This window comes from Siniperca chuatsi, linkage group LG4 (genome assembly GCF_020085105.1).
Source record: "Siniperca chuatsi isolate FFG_IHB_CAS linkage group LG4, ASM2008510v1, whole genome shotgun sequence".
Lineage (NCBI taxonomy): Eukaryota > Metazoa > Chordata > Actinopteri > Centrarchiformes > Sinipercidae > Siniperca > Siniperca chuatsi.
The window spans coordinates 11,626,365-11,645,396 of record NC_058045.1 but is presented as its reverse complement, the minus strand read 5'-3'; the positions used below and the strand labels follow the sequence as shown (position 1 = coordinate 11,645,396).

Genomic DNA, 19,032 nt, shown 5'->3' with positions numbered 1-19,032 from the left:
TTTTGAGCTGTTGCTATTCAAGCTTTTGGCCAGGGCCACCTTTCCGCTTGGAGGGTTTGCAATGCCAGGGACCACACACACGCACACGCAGATTTGCTCATAATTTATGCTAATTTCCCCCCATAAATCCACAATGCATCCCATCACCAGTCTGACGGATTACGAAAAGAATCGCATTGCGGGGGGACACCGAGCTATTTTCACTCAGAACCCAGGAGCAGGCTGTAGAGGACTGTTTAACAGTCTAAAACCCCGAATCAACACAAAAAAGGACTGTTTAATTACAGTAAATGTGCTATATGCCATCATTTTATATATTATTCCGTAAAAAATATAAATGAGGAAAAAGTCACATTTTTTTGTGTCTAGTCTAAAACTTCCAGCGTGCAGTTTCACAATTTTTTTTTCCTGCAGAGTGCCTTTTAACACCTGTCATTTCCCATTAATGTTCATCTGAAAAGGTTTTGTCCAAAAGGAAGTGGCCCAGTCGATCCAAACACCGCGGATAATGACAACACACTGCCAAGTACCAACCATCTTCTGACATCCAGCCTATTCATTCATTCGTTCATTTAAAAAATACTTTGAATAGTGTTGGTTCTCACTCAGATTAATATGTCCGTGTACAAAGCAGTCAGGTTTGTAATCGGCAGACTTTGTTACGTGCAATAATTATGATTGCAGAATGTGACTAATATGAGCTATTAAAATCGCACTTCAAATAACTGAGGCATGCAAATCATTTGGTTGCCACACAGAATTTTAACGCATGATTCTTAATTTTACATTTTCCTCTTGTAACCGCTAATCTTTGTCAGTTTTATTTGTTCCTGTTTGCACTGCAAACTTGCTGCCATACTTGCGAGTTACCCTGCAACACTCGTATGAACCGGCCGAGCCACAGAGAAGCAGTAAGAGTTCCCCCCTCCTCCTCTCACACACAGACGGTGTGGCGTTTTGAGCTTCAGGGTTATGGGATATTGGTAGGCCTTTTGTCCCTGTCGAATGCACACACTGAAAATACCACCATGACTCTGAATCTGAATAGGGTTTTTAGCTGCTCCCAAACTCCTGAGTTCAAGCAGCAGTAGATCAAGTCTGCACTATGTTTGGTCATTTGTAGAAACCCGAACAAAGGTTGGGATAAGCCAAATTGCATTGCACTTGTGAACCGTGCCTCAGCCTGAAGTATCCTTTATAGCAGGAGGGGACCAAGAACAATTTTGTGTGAGCTTTAAAAAAAAAAAAAAAAGAGGAGCGAAAACAAAGGGCACTTTCTGAAACATCTTAAAGTAGAGTAGTGAGGCGTGACATTCCCAGGGTGACGAGACACAAAAGCTGAGGTCATGGGGATGAAAAAGAGAATCAAACAGCCACTTTCACACGTCTGCCCTCCTCTGCTGCACCCCCGAACACAATAGGAAACAAATGTTGTTAAAAGAGGATCGATGCCATTCATCCTAAAGCAGCGAATGATAGCCAAACAATATTGTCACACTGAATAAAGTTGAGATATGCCGCCACCCACAACTACGGAGAGGGGGAAAAAATCTGCCTTTCAGGGAACGATTAAGAGAAACATAAAGCTGAGGGCGATGCTTATGAAAACATGTATTAAAGGGGTGAGATCAAGTTTGGAAATGAAGATGAATTAATAAAAAATAACACATTTGAACTGGATTAAGATTGAATATTTGCGAAATGTAGGTCTAAATTTGTTTGGACGCTAAAGTCAATGTGGGCTTTATTTTTTGTGGTGATTTCAAATTGTCCATCACAGTTTTTAAACTTTACCTTTCAAGGTTCCACAGAGCACAGCAGGTTGCTGACTGTATACATAGATGAAGCTGACTGACTGCAGGCACTGTGTATTTAGGCCACTAATCAGCCTATAAATAGACAAAGCATTGCTGGAGGTGAACAAATTCTCATTTCTAGGACAAACATCTATAATCCCAGTGAATTATGAGTGTAAATTACCGCACATTTCTATTTGAGTTGTTTCCATTTCTGCCACGCAGATTATCATTAGCAGGCCTGTAGATGTAAAATGGATTTGTTATCTATCTGGCCTCTGATGTTAAACACACGTTCAGTGAAAGCAGGTATAGTTTGTTGCAAACTGTGACTCTCCTGCCCGACCAATAGGCCTGTGCTACTAATTAAGTCCGTGGTGATTTCAGCCCCCAGAGATGTTTTACGGTGCAATTAAGGACGCGCTGATGATATGGTATGAATATTCAGCAGAATGACAATTAATTAGCAGACAGAGAGCTCTCACTACAGCCTGGCAAATTTAACCAATATGACGGGATACTCACACTACTTAAAGGCCATCTTCACATGCTGCCCCATTGAACCAGAAAAGGAAATCAGAATAAAATCTCTACGTTCGCAAATATAACCGGTGATAGGAAATATCATAATATGGTGAACATGTTTTTAGTTTATTCTGTCAAACAGCGGGATTATAGTCCTCGCAGCAGCCCGCTCCATTAGTTGTTTCTGGGTGACATCAGAGGGAGTACCTGGAAGAAGACCTCAGGGCATTTACAACATATGCTCGGATTATGCTTAATGGTCTAATTACATAAATTAGGCATTCATTATACGGCACATCATCTGTAACAGATATCTCAGTTGTTCAGAGGCGGGAACTTCTAATTCGATTTGTCTGTGAATAGTTTCATCCAATTAAACACTGAAAGACATGAAAAAGGAAATAAAAAAGAAATAATCACCATTATAGATCCGATTTGTTTTCTTTATAAACATTTTTAGAAATTGTTTTTATTTGATTTTTTTCACTACTTTTTTTCTCAGCAGCATTAACACTTATAGCCAGCAGTTTCACTCTGTGGCCATCAGATGGGGACAGGCTCTAGAGTCTATCTATCTATCTATCTATCTATCTATCTATCTATCTATCTATCTATCTATCTATCTATCTATCTATCTATCTATCTATCTATCTATCTATCTATCTATCTATGATTTTATGAGTACAACTGATCAATCAATATGATATATAGTTAACATCTATCTACTGTATTACTATGAAATTGTGTCTGCAAGAGCATGCGAGTGTGTGCATGTGAAGTGTGTGTGTGAGTGTGTAGGAGGGGTGTCCCAGTTCATTGACTCCATATGGTGAGAAACAGCAGGACTGATGAGTACACTACCTGAGGTCGGTGTTTGTGCTGTCGACTGTAACCAAAACAGAGGCCCCTGACCCACTGCATAATTCATTACAGACAAGACAGTGTCGCTCACACTCTCATTTCATCATTTAGCTTTTGGTGACAGATGACTCACTGACAACAAATCATCCTATTAAATTACACATGATACTTAGCCAGCTGACAGATATAAAGAGGAAGGTGCAAAGAGCAAGAAGAAAGTCGCTGCGAAGATGGTGAGACAGAAAAGATGAGAGGAGAAAACAGAATAACAATATGACAGAGTCCATTTCAATATTGAGAAGAAAATGCTGAAGCCCTCGCTATATTGTGTATTACTGTATAATGAACTAGTTTCATATGAACGATAATCACGGAAATTCTCAGTTACTGTATATATTGTTTAAAATGAGAGAATAATGCAATATTAAACAATATGAGATCATAATATATTAACAACAAACTCAACAGAAGAGTGAACTTTCACCTTGAAGCAGAAAGATAAAAGGGCTATTATGCAAAAAGAAAAAAGAAGTATGAATTAACATAGTTCAATCACATACAAAGAGGATAAAAATGAGGTGGAAGGCTTTGAGATGGATAACCACGAATCTGTGCAGCGGCACAATGAGGAAAGGATCATAGGATGAAGTATTATTATTGGAGGTACACCAAGTTCAGAGAGGGAGGCTTTTAAAGCTCCCCTGAACTGTGTTGTGTCATTAAATGCTGATGTACAACACATCCAGTTGGCAGGTGACATATTAACTGAAGAGTTTAAATGGATCAATACATTGGGTCACTTTAAGAGAAATTATAACCTCTTGAGATCAATGTTGTACGTTTAACCTTAAACCCTTCACCTTTCCTTTTGTGTTTACTTTTCTCCTTTCTTTTCATTGTGGAGAAATGGTTATTAATAAAGGTAGAAAACAGTTATTATCTGTTTAACTTTGACTGTTTGCCTCAAATTAATTACAAGTTTGTAAGGTGTGGGATAGTGAGGGATAAAAAGCTTTGAACTCTGGGATCAATTCAGAGAAAGTTGACATTGTTGTTTGTTAGACATGTCCTCGGCAACACCACCAACACATCTCTCCTTTGGGGGTTATTGTGTAAGACGTCTAACTGAGGCAAATCCTTTTTTATTGTGAGCCTGTGTGGTTGGAAGGCGCATGTTCAGCCAAACCTTGGCAGTGATCAGAACACACTCAACCAACAGGGACCAAATGAAGGGCATTTTGTTCTGTCTTTCATCTTATACATCAGGGAAATGCCATGGTCTCCAAGGATGGCTAACAGAGCCAAAGACCAGAACAACAATAAAGGAGTGTTTACAACACACATAAACAAAAACACATGGCTGATGCTGGGGACACCCACAGGGAAGGTAACCGGATGAAAAGATATCAGAGAAAATTTTAATAAAAAAGTTTTCAAACATAATCCATGCATGGACATCCAGTTGTCAAAGCGAAAAAGAGACAAATTAGAACACCTAAATTAAGCGTTGCTCTTTCTGACCTACATCTGCAAGGTGGCTCTTATTTTAGAGACAAGGGCCTGTCCTTTGTTTTAATGTCACCTAGTATTTGTATTTTACAAGACTGGACTGCAGCCACCAAGCCAGTGTTCAGTCCTTTGCTCATGGGTGACTAACACAATGACCAATCAACAAGTGCCACTTCTATTGATATATTTTAATTGGTGTGTGATATATGCTGCTGTAAGACTCAAATTTGCATTGCTAAGCATAAACAAGCCTCACAGTAAATCACAAAGAGCTTTAAAGAGAAACGCAAACAAGCATGTGGCATGGTACGCTTTGCACTGCTCCTTTATGGTTGACCAGCTCATTGTACCTCCTGCTGAAAGGTAATATGCATGACACATTTCCAGGCACTAATTCATTTGTTTGGTAATAGAGGAGCTAACCTGTGCTGAAAACATGGGTGCAGTGAGGAAAACATAAAGGTCCTGTTAATCCACGGCTAATCAAAAGGGCACAAGAAACGACCCAGCAGAAGGATTTTGTTGTATTAATTAAGGCGAGGCTTGAATATTTGTGCGTCTATAAAAGCATGCTCATAAGGCAGGGCACAGTGCCGACTCTGCATCATTATTCCACCAGACTGCTTTGACGCTGTCAGTGTGAGGATGCAACCCCTAGCTGGCAGCCAAGGACCTTGGAAAGCATGGCTAATATCTAGAGAAAAATATGTATTTATGTGTCTGAAATCCTGTTGATTAAGGGTTCTTGAAGCAGCATTGTACCTGATATATGAGAGGCTTTATTTTTGAAGGATAGTAGTAATAGAACTGATGAACTGTGATGTTGATTACTAGACCCTTAAGGGTCTACACTTGAAAATAATGTTGTTGACTCTGACCTGTTCATGAGCAAGTACTCCATATGTGACAAAGCATTTGAATTATAAATGGGAAATACACACAAACTGCATGCACACAGAAGAATGCAATTACGTTTCTATCAAACAAATTTAATCTAGAGGTGAGGTTTACGCTATTACAATGCACTGATGGAAAAGCAAAGAAAGAATCCTATGAAATGTCAAGTACCACTGCATGCCAGGAAAAATCTTTATTGGTCACAGATACTGTAGGCACAGACAGAGTATTAACAGCCTTATCAGCTGGGGAAATGTTCAGTTCCCCTGCCTAACCCAAAGCTATTACAATCCCAAATAATTAACTTTCAGCAGAATAGCCAGTTGTTGTGACAACTAAAATGAGAAGATCTGCATGTAGAACAATTTTGTAGCTCTGTTTCACAATGAAGAGAAAAGGCTGTTGCAGAGTTATGTTTCTCACAACATCTTTAAGTCTTTACATAGACCCAGCTGGGATCACATAGCAGATGATAATGACACAGTGCACTTTTACACAGTGTTATCATGTTTTGATCACAAAAAGTCCTCAACAATAAATTCAGAGCTTTGGTGGAAATGTGTCCACTTTCTCTATGAAAGGTTATTTTTATATAGCTGACGGATACTATAAATCTCCAATGTTTCTATTGGAAAATATTGATGCACATATCACAGCCTTGTGACAAACTCTCTCCACTCAAAAGGAAATCAGAATAAAATCTCTATGTTCGCAAATATAACCGGTGATAGGCTATATCATAATATGGTGAACATGTTTTTAGTTTATTCTGTCTTTTTAAACAAAATAAATTCCATCACAATTTTCTGTATATTGATCTTAATAAATAAATCAATGTGCCAATTAATAAGCTGATTGCTCACATGTTAAGGAGCAGAAGTATGTAGAGTTTTAATAAAAAGCCTTTATCAGTTATAACGGCTTGTTCATGAAATGATTAAAAAACAGACCGAGACAATACCTGAGCCTGACCGTTTTATGCGTTCATTCAGGGGTGTGTCCTGATTGGATAAGTGGGACAACAGGTGGGAGATAATGAGTGTCATTCAGAAAATAATTGACAGTTGACAGACAATTGATATTATTATTATTGATTCAAATGAAAAACATACTATACATTAATTTTTCACAAAAAGGTTTGAATTCAATTTCTTCATTGAGTCATTTATGGACATGTGTTTTTTGGTGTGCAAAGTTTTCTGTAAGCTGTAAGTCTTGTAGTCTTGTACAAACACAGTCTTGGAATATTTAAGCAAACGGCTTTATGTTGAAAGTTAAAAGCCATGACTGGGAGGGAGAGATAGTCTTTCCTAAAGTTAGTATTTTGTTTAATCAAAGTACTGAAAGTCAGCTCCAGTTCTGAGCTGCCTCCAAATCAGCACTGTTATTCAATCATTACTCTGTTTATGTCCTCATCTCACTGACAGACACAACAGACGTTAAACCAACTCAGGTAATATGGCCTAATAAATCTAGACCAATAAAAAACATTTAATCGTGAGTGTCAACATGATTAATTGTGCACTAAAAATCCATGTGAGACCTCCCAGTCAAGGGGGCAGTGAAAAGGCATTTTGCATTTCAGCATAACTGGCATCAGGACAAGCAGTTATGTGAGTCTGTTCATGGAATGGTATGAATATCAAATTAATAATTAGTCATGTAATTTCTCCTCAGGAATTACTACGCCTCAAACTGGTTGGTGAATTTAATTATTAGCAGCCTTTTTGTTTCCATGTCCCTCTCATTACTGTCAGGATTGATGTAACATAAACTTCATTAAAAATTAAAGCAAGAGTCTTAATTATGAGGCTACACTGACTGAAGTTAGAATTAGCCAACTCAGTGATGTGCAAATGAGAGCATTATTTAAGAAACATGCTGGAAGTGGTTATGCTAATTTCAAGAGTTCACAGTAGCAGACCTTAACACTTGCAGTTGCATATTCATTAAACACACTATGCAAATTTAATGTAGCAGTCTTAGTAATGCCTTGTTAATTTATTCAGATTTATTGAGTACGACTTGTAAAAAGTACCAATTTAATTACCCTATCTCCTTGGAAGGTAAGGGATATGGCCAAGGTTTTAAACTGTGTAAATCAGGATTAGTGTGGTTTGATGGAGAAAAGGGAATGAAAGGACGCTGCTGTTAATGGCCATGCTTGAAAGACATATTGATTTACTTAAGACATGATCCAAGTAAAAATCTCTAAAGCACACTCAACCAGCCTAAAAAAGTAAAGATGGGCAGCATATGCAACCCAGTATCACACCAAAGCGTGTAATGCACAGTTCATCATGCATAGTCTTCATGTCATATAATGTAGCATGAGCTCCCTATCTACTGACGGTGAGTGTGTTGTTTTTGTATAGAATATGAAGTGAATTTAGAAACTTCACTCTTATACTTTTCCAGTGACGCACATGTTAGGGTTTTGTACAGTATACCTACAGTGCTGTACAACATCACAGTCTGGGATTTAGTGCTAGTGAACCCATTTTAAAAGCATGAATTAAGAGGTAGTGAATGAAGAAGTACTCACATCCTTTACTTAAGTAAAAGTGGTAATACCACAGTCCAAAAATACTCTCTTGCAAGTGAAGAGTATCCCCTCGGGGATCAATAAAGTATTTCTGATTCTGAAAGTCCTGCATTCAAAATTTTATTTAAGGAAAAGTACAGAAGTATTATTTTCAAAATGTATCAAAAGTAAAATCACTTACTATGCAGAATGGACCCATCCAGAGTGTTCTATAAATATATATATTGGATTGTTATTATTAATGCATTAATGTTTAAACAGCATTTTAGTGTTGTAGTTGGTCCAGGTGGAGCTCATTTAAACTGTTTATATGTTGTTGGGTAATTTAATATACAAAAGGCATCATATTTTATTTGCTGACCATATGTTTTGTACCTAAAGAACCTGCAAAGTAAATGATAACTAAAACAATGAAATAAATGTATTAAAGTAAACCTTTAAAGTGGCATAAATTGAAATACTCAAGTAAAGTACAATCAACTCAAAAGTGTACTTAAGTACAGTACTTGAGTAAATGTACATAGTTTCTTTTTACCACTGCACTGAGGAGATGTATATGAAGATCTTTCATTCATAAGCAGCAAATGAAATGAGTTACAGTTTTACAGCCACAACACCTGCTGTTACCTCACTGACATAGCGACATACGTGTTTTTCCCAGAGGTTGAAATACTGTACAACTGTCATGATTTAAGTTGTACCTCAATTTTACCAAACAAACTGTACAAGCACTTCTCCAGAGAGTTACTTTTTCAGGGTAAGTACAAAAGTAGCTCACTCAGCCAAAAGCATCACATTAGCAGCTATTGAGCAAAAATGATTTTACACATTTTTCCTACTAAAAATCACCTTTGTTGTAATGGTTGGACGTAATTAAGGAAATCTTCTGGTATTTCACAACATGAGTCTTAGTGTCATAATTTTGGTACATAGTAATATAATATACCTGCTGTTTAGAAACGTACAACATTGAACTTAGTATTGTTGTAGAGGACACATGTACTCCACTGGAAACAGCTGTACAATAGAGGCCAATGAGGTAAAGAAAACACACGCCTTTAAACTGTTTTTTACAAACAACAACAGAAAACTTTTTGTGATCTATTTCTCTACAGAACTAATTTAGAAGTAATTCAGAAGTAATTTTGTTTGATTCCTGAGTCACACTGCCAGGTCACGTCCCATGTCTCAATATAAACAAAACATTGATACACATCAAGTCAACCTGCAGGTCAAACACAGAAGTATCGCCGCAATGCAAAATACAGATATTATATTTTATTTCTCAACTTTCTCAAGTCAAACTTCAGTTTTTTAACCAACTCAAGGTGGGACCAAGTTCTGCAAGTCACGAGCAAGTCTCAAGTCTCAGTGCTGAAGTCCCAAGTCAAATCAAAGAAACACTGGGTTTTGAGTCCTCAGGTTCTTCTTCGCCAAAGTTAATGCCATTTCAAAATGGAAACATTAACACAATAATAGCAGAATGTCAAATTAATGTAAATAATGAATGTGAGGACACAGGTGGACTGTATCAACACTAACAAAGTTGAGCGAGTAGTGCAGAAGAGGATGGATCAGGGATTTCTATGAGCATTATGAGCCTAGTAGCTTTCTTTTCTTGTGTAGGTCCACAACTCTGGTTACCACGGCATCATTTGAGCTGGAAAAGGAAAACTGTAGATCAACATTGAAGGCCAAAGAATAATCAAAGAATCTCCAACATCTCAATAATTATGTGGTTTTGTGAGGATATTGCTACAGTTTTGTATAATTATTTTGTCTGTTTATATTCATAACTTGAAACAGATGCACTTCTCCTGCACTGAACGTCAGTTGGGTGCTTTGCTTAAGAAAACAAAAAACAGAGTCAGGAAAAAAGGTGGCACTCCAGCTTAAAAGATCACGCACATGAAGTGATTCTTTTTCTGTTTTTACCGCTGGAGCATGACGTTTTCCCTGACTCTGTTTTTGGGAAACACAGACATAGCATTTTATATTGTGTGTAAGAAGTGTAGTATAGAGCTCTAACAGTGAAAACAAAGGGATTGTAAACACACCAAAATGTCCATTAAAGGTGGGGTATGTGATTCTGGAGAAATCCAATACCATGCGAACAATGACACAGCAAGTAATGTAACTAACGTTAGCTAGGTTGTGGGTTAGCAAACTGTCGCTACAGTTGCGGTTACGGTTTCCCAGAGCCAGCACACCAGCTCCAGACAGCGATACTCACAACTCTCCTGCTACTGTAGCTAACATCACAACAACAGCATATCTTGGCAAACTAGAAAGTAAGCTGAATGTCCGTGGGCAAGTCATTCAACGTTACTTGATACGCAAATCATGGCTGGAATGGCTAAAATTATGTTGTGTGGCCCGGTCCGAGCCACTTTATTTATTTCCCATTTACAGAGCCAGTTTTTTTCAGCGCACACACTGAACGGACAGCTAGTGGACCGTGAGTAGATATTCGCAGAATTTGACAGAAAGACATGTATTGGATTAGAATCGCATACCCCACCTTTAAAACTTCCAAATAAGTTGTTTGGATAAAATGGAAAAACTGGAATTTGTTTACAAGCTCACATTATCATCTGACTACTCATGTTGCCCCAATAGACTCTGGTGATGCTGCCATGTGTCCAGATTGCAGCAACTGAAGTGGTGAGTATAAACAGACAATAGGAATGATGACAAAACTACCAAAAATAATACCCAGGTTGTATTAAAAGTGTCATTTTTTTACGTTTCACTTCCTGCATTTAAAGTTAAAATATTCCTAATATAACTGTTGTGTCAGAGCATGTAAAATGCTGGTTCAATGAAAGGTGACTATTACAAACAACACAGCAATAAACATTTGTATCTGAGAGCATGTTTACAGCATTGGACCAAATCCAAATATAAAGAATTACTGCACAAAGAGAGGGGTGTTAATTAATATGCACTTTTAATTCAATATATAAACCCCTGAAGAAGAAAATAAACATGTCTACACACATCTGGGCTTGGCCTGTTTATTATAATAAACCTCAATTTTACAGTCACATATTTTTGTGGAGCAGGTTTTGATCCGTATTCTAACAACAAAACAATGTCTTCTCAGGTAACGGAGACTTCAAAAAAAGTAAGACATGAAAGCTAGTACACTGTGCAACCAAATAATCTTGTTAGTTTCAAGTGGTATGGTCAGTTGTCAGTGACTTGATGTTAGTCCTCGGGGACAGAGTTGAAAGGCTTAACTGGAGAAAAACATCCTTGGGGCTCACATATGAAGAAGCCCAATCATTGTGGTGGTTAAAAACAACCTGCAGACGAGCACTGAGGGCCACACAGCTCTGACCGTTGCAGAGCAGAGCTCACTGACTGCATACACCACTCCAGGAGATAATTACAATGGCTGGGTGTCTATTGCTCGTGTCTGTTCATCACTCCAGTAGTCCCTTGGGATGTGTGTGTGCGTGTGTGTGTGTGTGTGTGTACTGGGGGACCCTACAAGCCGACAGGCCAATACTGAAGTCACCTCTTACTGCTTTGCTGAACAAAAATTAATCGTTCATGTGTTTGACGCAGCCATCCAAACAAAAATAAAATAAAGGCATGAAACCTGTTAAAACACACTCTGTGCAATTAAACTGCTTGGGGTTATATTTATTTTGAACTAAAGGAAAAGACCTAACTTGTTTTTTTTTATTACAGCCTCCATAAATAAAAAAGGCACTCAGAGGAAGCAAATGTAAGTGCCTGAAAAGATTGCACACAGTATAAACTACTGATGTGTGTAGGCATTAGTGCTGTACCACAAACACCTCTGAGTTGATTACATAAATATTGCATTACTCAATTATTTATGTGTTATTAATTAAAAAACATTTTACTTGAAAAGGAAAATATTTGTAAGTAGAATCACAGGACTTTTGTTTAATATGCTGAAGAATGCTTTAGCAGCATAAACATAGATATTATCATTCTGCATGCTTGGGGTCAAATATGACCCCAAATAAGTTTGTAATCCAATAAAACTGAATACATGTTGTTGCCTTTTCAATGCAGGACTTACAGTTTTACATACTGTAAACACAAGTAACAATCATGTATTGGAGAAAACTAAAATACTAGTATTCATGGGGTTTCTCTTAGATGTTGTATTAGCTGTAAAACATTTAATATTGATTTCATATTTTTCCAACCATGTGGGAAATATGGTCTATGTCACTGAGTTGTTCAGATGACTTGTGAGTGGGAACACGCTAAAATAATTAACAAAACTGTTTCATTACTGAATTTATTTTACAGAATTGATGTGGCATTATCAATTGAAATTTACAAAAACAAAAGCACTGTAGATAATACACACACAGAGTATGTTCAGGTGCAGATAGGCAGAAAATATTAGAGTCAGTTGTCATTATCTCTACATACTTTGGTTTTAGGAGACAGGGTTGTGAGTTTTCTGGTACAGTGGCTGTAAACATTGATATTATCACGTCTACTGCTGCTGTTTTTCCACATTATTCTGACGCTCATAGTGCTGATGTCAAAATTAAAATGCTGATCATATTCATCCCTATTGAACCTCCAACTAGCAGATGACTTAATATACATCCTTTATCTTCTTGAGGGCAATCATTTCCATTTTTCTCACTAAGAGTGACAGATGTGAACCATCCCATTGACCATAATTAATCTGTGTTTAAAATGAACAGACCACATAGTGGAGGCATAGCCCAGGGTCTGAGGGCCCGTGTCACAGTGCTATCTGTCTGGCCTCATGCATCTCAGTGTAATTATCCCATTGCCATGAATAATGGGACATGGGGGATCAGAGTGATGCTTTGATAGAGACGAGATTAGTTTAATCAAGTTCATTGCTTGGGCTAGGCCACCGAATCTCATCATCCTTCCTCTCAAATCACCAGACCCTCACCCCACCCGCCAAAACTCCCTTTACGCCTGCCACATTAGCCAAAAAAATTTATGACATCATTAGTTTTAAGTGCTACCTCTGTTAGGACAATGCATACTTAAAGCAGAACCCTTTGTGACAAAAGGATTCATATTAAACGGGGCAAAAGCAGGAGTCCTGAATCTGTGGGCAAACTGATATCATATGGTCTGAAGGAACTTTTACAACACAGAAAAAAATAGTGTACATATCACAATAATTATATTATAGTTGTGCTGGGAACAGTACAATTCTATATTTATATTAAAGTCAGACATATGGCATAGCTCAGGTACATCATATATTCAACTCTAACCTTGGTCAAATAACTGAACAATTTAGCGTCACATTTAGATTCATTGTAAAGAAAAACTGTTGGTTTTCAATAGTTTAGGCACCTCTCATTAGAAAGTCAAACATGGGATTTATCATTGTAATGTGTTCCACCCCAGAGGCAGATATTCATGTAAAACAGAAAGAATGTCGCAGGGCACTGTGGGTATTTACAGACAACAAATCATGTTTGTCAAAACTGACAAACCCAGCATGAGACAAAGGCGGTGGACTCCTAGCGATCTTAGCTAGTAGAAATCCATAAACACATGTTCCCTGCAGCGCACCATCACTCTTTGCAGCCGGCCTGACGTCAGAGGACAGGGCTTAAACTGTCCACAGAGGACAACAACTTTGCAAACAAAGCCCAAAGTCTGGCCTCTCGGAAGTCCCGACTTTGACTTTCTCCTAGCTTCGTGTCAACACGCTGCTCCACAGCCCCCTCCACAAAAAATACCACTACTACAGCACAATTTGGGAGTCATTCATCAAATAAGACATAGGATTAATTAAGCCTGAGGACTGAATTAGCCTCCCTCCTCACTCATCAAGGTGTACCCTTGGCCTGGGGTTGGTGATGGGGGTGGGGGCTCCACGCTGGTGGTGAGGGGGTGGGGGCAGGGATTTCATATCACTAGCATGTGTTTAGTATACTGAACATTCATGCTGGGACAAAAAGATGAAAATCCCTTTATCACCAATTTACATATGATGTATGACAATAAAAAATTCCAGAGGGGAATGCGACCACAGAGGTGTTCATTACATATTAGCTTTATGGCAGTATATTTATCAGGTTGGAAAGCCTTGTAGGAAAAAAAGTTGGCAAAAGATTGAATGACAAAACTTCTGTCCCTGCAGGTAGTTTTTCACACTAAAACATAAACATCCATCTGTTTCATATGCATATTGGCTGATGAGACAAATGAGTATCACACCAGATACATCACAATGACATTAAGATTTTCAGGGTTGTTTTTAGTGTAATAATTTTACATCCAACACAAGGACAAGCACAGCAGACAGAGGCGGACTCTTCTCTTTGTATTGAAATAGGATGCAGGTGTGTTTTATGTGTCGTGGTGGCCTGTAATAAGTAAAGATTCCCTCCCCTATGTACAGAGATATGACACACATACGTTCATATCATGCACTGAGTTCATTAGTCCATAGCATCCTGTCCCTCACTGGAGAGGGTCATGCTTTTGATGAATGGACTGTGTAGCTTGTAGCTTCAGGCTAGGATTCAGCACCTCAAGAGGCACAGAGGACCCAACTCTGGTTAGAGCGAAGAAAGAGAAGAAAGATAGGTGGAAATGAGGGAGAGACAGAAAGAAAGAGAGAGATGAATTTGGATTACCCAGGAGTTCTGTCTCCCTCGAGTCCTGCATCTGAGAGACATTAGGAATCTAATGTGCTATTATTCTCCATCACCCCCCTAAGCCTAAAACATCTGTCCTTGGGGTGTCTCCAGTAATAGACAAGGGCTTTCGGACCCTTCGCTAAGACAAGACAGCAGCTTCTACAAGGGCCCTTGACGTCCTGCCGACTTAATCTGCAAGTACTTTCACAAAATTGACATTGCCTAGAGAGTAAAGCAATCAGCAGACACAGTGTTACAGCGCATTTATATTTCAGCGGAGCTTCCAGAGACAGTGAAACCTGACCTTTAGGAGGCCTGGCAAAGAATTACATTTCTTTTCACTGGTTTTTCTAACTTTAAAAAGATTTTTTTGTCACTGACTTTCTCTAAGGTTAGCAGTAGGTGAGTGAGTAATGTCAGAATGTGTATGGGTGTGTTACATCAAGATATGTTGTATTTAGTGTATATACCAACAATATCAGTAACAATATCCTGTATTTCTCTTTATTTATAAGAGTTGGAGAGTAATATAATATCACAGTATTTTGATGGTTGTATTTGCATCACAGGAAAGGATTTATTCACTTTTGAAGATATTCTTTTTGCAAAGTCATCTGGATAAATCTCAGATGACACGCAACTCTTTTCTCTCACAGTTTTAATGTATAAAATTATATCATCACCCTGGTCACCTATGGATTAAATCAGTTATCATTTGCTGTGACTGATCTAAGTCAATTATACAGTGTTTTAAAAAGGAAAAACATGTGAGCTCCAGCTAAATACTGCTCTTACTGCCCATCTCCCTTCCTCACACTTGACTTTCTTTTACTTGTGGATGTTTTATGCTCCAGTGTAAATTCAAATCTTTACATAAACTCTAGATCCCTGTCCTAGATTGTGTGCTTAAAGGATACGTCTGGTGATATTTCAACATTGTTCTTATTGTCAACAAATCCCATGAAAAAACTAAAACCAAGTTGCAATTGCTAAAATGTTGCTTTATTACGATTAGCATGGGGACTGTAGTTTATTTTGAGTCAATCCCACATACACCATTCTGGTGGCTCACTTGCACAACCAAACTGCAGCTGAAAATAGTCCCCAACATAAACCCTATTGAGAGAGATGAACTAACACATTGTTGGTCTTTTCAGGGATTTTTTGACAATAACAATAATATAGAACATCGCCAACCTTATGCTTTAAGCACAAAATGCCAGAAAATTCAGAGGCCATGATGATTAGTGAGAAGGTGATCTAGACATAAAGCATTTACTACCAAAACCTAAAGGGTAAAATGCTCTGTTTTCACTGCCAGTTGATCTTTTGGATACTATTTATCATCTGATAATTTTGCTACACATTTAAATTGGTTATGTGAAGTGACGTTTCATATTAATACAGCCTGTGATGATGTGAACATTACAGCCCAGAGTTAATGTCTGTCAGATCTAAAACTCATCACTACCTGTACAATATGGGGAAATTACTTATACAGTTTTTTGTATTTCCATAGCATCAGAGAATAATTGTTTTCATATGACCAAAGATGCAATATTCATGATACTCATTTTTAACATGAAAGACCTGTTAATGGAGGCATAGTATTTGATGTTGTATTTCTACTAATTGAATTAAATCTAGTCAAAGAGCAGAAATATTTGTCTTAAAGGCTTTCGGACCCCCAAGCTGTGATTATAAATGCATCCCATTAAATGAAAAGAATATATCTTGATTCATTAATAATTGATGAGGAGGAAAAAAGGAGAAAAAACACTATGGGTACTCATTAATTTAAGAGAAATAATGTCTCATCATTACGTAGGATGGCATAAAATGCCAAAGTCCCAATAGATCCATCACACAGGATAGTGGAAAAGATGCAACCTGTTTAAATTTGAAGTTTCTTTGCTAAAGAGATGGTGTGGGCTGAACAGATGGCCAAACCAGTGCTTTTCACTCCTGTTTCTGTTGAGCAATTAAAAGTTTCTGGCTGTTTTTCTCCCTTCCCCCCCAAAGTACAGATTGCAAACATGACAAGAGGTCAAATATCTGCAAGGGAAAAAGGAGTGAAACAACTGTTCCACTGAGCTGCTCTGGCCGCAGCTGGTGTGCAAGCGGACGAGTATTCACCTGAACGAGGACTGATAATCACCCCACACCAAAGTGAATAATTAGTGTAATAATTACCAGGCTTAAAATGAATCTGGAAGCCGCCCTCTCTCACAATGCCATCAAGAATAACAGGTGTTGAAAGTGCCTTGAAGGGACAGAGATTAAAGATTATTTCGTTATCCTGGTTCTCCTTCAGGCACAACTGTCTTGTGTTTTATCCTGTCATCCACAGCAAGGGTCGTGTGGGGGCTCATTTTCCTCTGGCTTGGCAGTTTTGGGAGCTAGGCATTTGACAGAGAGTGAATGTTGTTTAATCTGGGAGTGTGAGCCGTCCTTGAGCTTCCTGGACACTCCATGTCCACATAACCTCCAGCTACATGGAGTTAGGTTGTACTAATGGTTATTAGCTGCCACACTGTCTTCTCCTTGTAATAAAAAAAAATCCTAGATATACTGAAATAGCATTTTTGGTGTGTATTCATATAATATAAACAAAATTGTAAAAGAAATGGCAAGATCACAAGTAATAAATCCAAATAATTACACACTTATGTTTTTGTATATTGACATCAATATAAGCAGATTCATATTGAGTTTACACCCCCTCTAACAACTCAATGGCCCATATTTTCCACAGTGGTGACCATTTAATAACTTCAGTTTTCTTATTAAAATAGTGGGCACTACTTATCTGATTTTGGTGGCAGACTAGTGGCTGTATGTACTCTCTGTTTTGACTTAAGCAATGAAGCAAGTGAGCCTAGGGGTGTTTGTTCTTGTAAGACTTACTTAAAGACTTGTCAAGATGCCACAAAACGTGCTTTGGTTCCCAGGCTCTTTCTGTGTTTGTTATTCAGACTTCCTGTGTGTTTTTGAAATTGCTACAGCAGGTGTAACAGATCTTAGACATAACGAATTAAATATTTGCTTCCAATTCTTAACAAAGAGTATTTTGTGTTTTAATTGCAATGGAACTGGAATAGTCCCAATAGTATTGTGGAAAGAATGCTATAAATGGACATTATATTTCCAGCATCACCATAATAATGTAGCCAGGAACCACAATGTCATAATGCCACGCAATGCCACACAAAAGGATCCAGCAATATATATTGCAATTTGTATGAGATTCCTCAGTGTTTCCATTCAGCAATCACTAGAATATGTGAATGTCTATGCAGAATCAAGATGAATGTGCAGTTGAAACAGACATTGGTTGATTATAGTATCAGCATGACATCCTGCACTTTATCTTTTGCAGTGCCCTGTTGTCTTATAATGTTGTATCATTAGTTTCCCTGACAATGATTTAGCATTCAGCCATCTACCCCATTGACCTGTGCTGTGTTTAAATGTAACCTTCTTTTAGCACTAGCCATCATTTGTCACTTCTGAGCTGTCAAATACACACAAATTGCACACAACCTGCCATGGCCAGTGACAGGGAGACACAGAGGGGCTGCAAAACAGAAGCAGGGCAATCAGCTGCATCTATTACATTTACATGGTCTGGGAAGGTTAGCAAGTTGTGTCTGAAAGATTACCACCTCTAATTTCTTTGGGGAGGATGGGACCTTGGTTCTGCTGCCAAGCCTGTTTTTCAGGTCAGGGCCCCCTGAATGTTAACTAAGACCCAGGAGCAGGTCAGCAGGCAGGCCAAGGGACCAGAGGAAAGCCTGCGTCCTGCTCTTACACTGGCGGCCAGCAAGTCGTGCAGAAAGTTGCCATCCATCTTTGGCACAATGCTAATGATCCATTCTGGGAGAGGTCTGTGGTTAGAAAAGCTATGCAGGTAGATCTCCACTGGTGCCTCCCTGCTGACAAGTGCAATGCAAACTCTGAAATCTCTGCCAGCAAAAAGACAGGCTCACCTACCAAAGATTCTCTAGTATTTCTTCAATAGGAGGCAGAACTGTTTGATGTCCTCTCAACTGCTCGTCAACCCCCTGGTTGTCTTCTTTAAGCTACGCTGCAGGAAATTGGTGCCACAAAGGACACCTTCTGCTTTCAGTTTTTTAACTTTTACTTTGATCTAAATTATTAAACAGTTTCAACTCCATCTCAAACTGTGATGAGCGCTGTAACTATGTTTCTGCATCTGTTGTAGCCCTAGATCATGTTTTGAATGCCACTCAGTGAC

At 38.4% G+C, this 19,032-nt stretch overlaps 1 long non-coding RNA gene across 1 annotated transcript in view; it reads right to left on the bottom strand.

The window, feature by feature from the left end:
- Nucleotides 1-12,155: 12,155 nt before the first annotated feature.
- Nucleotides 12,156-19,032, bottom strand: part of LOC122875076 — a 16,436-nt gene continuing 9,559 nt past the window's right edge. The window contains exons 2-3 of the long non-coding RNA XR_006377740.1: nt 16,968-17,037; nt 12,156-14,689 (exon numbers count right to left, since the gene is read on the bottom strand). This is a non-coding gene — a long non-coding RNA (uncharacterized LOC122875076). The remainder of the gene's footprint in view (nt 14,690-16,967; nt 17,038-19,032) is intronic.